We start from the raw sequence: 2,500 nt of genomic DNA on the forward strand, positions 1-2,500 counted from the left end.
CATGTATCTTTACACCATCGGGACACCAATACTGTGCCAACCGTAAAAGGCACGCTCATCGCACCGAACAATCCGTGAATGACGGCAAAGTTGTATTTTGTCTGCGCTCATACTTACTACCTCTTTTTTTCTCATGCCTAAACAACTTGTCAGTAAGAGTAATATTGTTTTGAGAAATCGCTCTCTCTCTCTCTCTCTCTCTCTCTGTCTCTCTCTCTGTCTCTCTCTCTCTCTCTCTCCCTCTCTCTCTCTCTGTCTCTCTCTCTGTCTCTCTCTCTCTCTCCCTCTCTCTCTCTCTCTCTCTCCTCCCTCTCTCTCCTCTCTCTCTCTCTCTCCTCTCTCTCTCTCTCTCTCTCTCTCTCTCTCTCTCTCTCTCTCTCTCTCTCTCTCTCTCTCTCTCTCTTACTCTCTTTCTCCCTCCCTCCCCCCCCCTCTCTCTCTCGCTCTCCCTCTCCATCTCTCTCTTTCTCTCCCTCCTTCCCTCCCCCCTCCCCCCTCTATCTCTCCCTCTCCCTCTCCATCTCTCTCTCTCTCTTTCTCTCTCTCTCCTTCTTTCTCTCTCTCTCCTCTCTCTCTCTCTCTCTCTCTCTCTCTCTCTCTCTCTCTCTCTCTCTCTTTCTTTCTCTCTCGTTTGTGTGTATGAGTAGATATAAAAGCAAATTTAAACGAACTCGCACCCATTTTCTTCCCCGACTCAGGTAATAGCCTCCAGTTTATTTAGAGCAGCAAAACCTAAATATAAAGAGTGAGTGCGCATCCGTTGCTGTACGTAAAGAAATTCATTCTTGAAGCGCACCCAAATTATATTCTCTTCAGCTGTAGTTAGTGTCAGCCGATGTTAACGACAACACACAAGAGCGCAAGCATAATTCGACCTTGTCTCCTCTTGTTCTAGGGAAGATAATCTCTAATCGTCACTGCCGGGGAGAAAGAGATGCAAATTAGTGACCTTCTGACGGATAAATTCTTCCAACAACAGTGTAGGTTCGATGCTCAGCGCCGTCGCAAATCACACAGGCCTCTGGAAATAAAACGGGGGGGAAACTTACCATCATCGTCTTCTTGCTGTTGGACTTTCTTCTTTCCTTCTTATTCTTATTCTTCTTGGTTTTCTTTTACTTCATCATCATTATCATCATCGTCACTATCATCATTATCATCACCATTATCATTACCAGCACTATCTCCATCACCATCTCCATCATCATCATCATCATACTCTCCATCATCACCATCTCATATGCGGGCTCGCCTCAGTGCATACAAGCCCGGCGTAGCATCTGCTCAGCAAATCTGGCTTATCACCATCTCCATTATCACCAGCCCCATCATCATCACCATCTCCAACATCACCATCTCCATCATCATCACCATCTCCATCATCATCATCATCACCATCTCAATCATCTCCATCATCATCAACCCTATCTTCATTTCCATCTCCATGTTCATCACCATCTCCATCATCACCATCTCCATCATTATCACCATCTCCATCATTATCACCATCTCCATCATCATCACCATCTCCATCATCACCATCTCCATCATCACCATCATCATCATCATCACCATCTCCATCATTATCACCATCTCCATCATCATCACCATCTCCATCATTATCATCACCATCTCCATCATCACCATCATCATCATCAACCCCATCTCCATCATCATCACCATCTCCATCATCACCATCTCCATCATCATCATCACCATCTCCATCATCACCATCATCATCATCAACCCCATCTCCATCTCCATCCTCCTTATCATCGTCGTCGACTGACTACGACCTAAGAAGAGCAAGTCCCTCGCCAATTCAAATTCCAGCTTGTTACCCCCCCCCCCCCCAGTGTGAATCGAAGCTGCGCCAGGCGCCGTCCACACGTCGTCTTGTCCAGGGCGTCCTTTCACCTCAAGACACCAGTTCGGAGTAAATGATATGCAACTCTCATCTGTCCCCGCCCTGAGTGCTGCCATGTAGAATGACTTCTGTGACAAGAGCCGTCGTAGATCCCCTTTCATATATCACAGCCAGTCCGTGTGATCTCCCTTGAGGTTTCACTTTGACTCGAATCTACAGATGGGAGATTAAGGCTTCATAACTGGGGGGAAGGAATATGGTGATTTCATATTCGCGTTATTGATATCTTCTCGTTAAAGTTTTTTTTTTCTTCTTCTTTTTGCGTGAAGCTGGAAAGTCGAAATTAGATTTTCTAGAAGAGGGATAAGGACGTGGTTGGGAACCAGACAAATCAACGTAATAAGATGATACCACCTATTATTGAAATAGATAAAACGTTTTTTTTTTCAAATATTATAAATCTATCTGCAATTTCTCTGATTCCCTTACTTTCTCTCTCTCTCTCTCGTCCTGCCTTTTTCTCCCCTTTCCTTTCTCTTTACATTCATATCTATTTTGCTCCTATATAGGAATATATATATATATATATATATATATATATATATATATATATATATATATATATATATATAT

The sequence above is a fragment of the Penaeus japonicus genome, unplaced genomic scaffold, assembly GCF_977035675.1.
Source record: "Penaeus japonicus unplaced genomic scaffold, GWHDUDI00000001_assembly GWHDUDI00000006, whole genome shotgun sequence".
Classification (NCBI taxonomy): domain Eukaryota; kingdom Metazoa; phylum Arthropoda; class Malacostraca; order Decapoda; family Penaeidae; genus Penaeus; species Penaeus japonicus.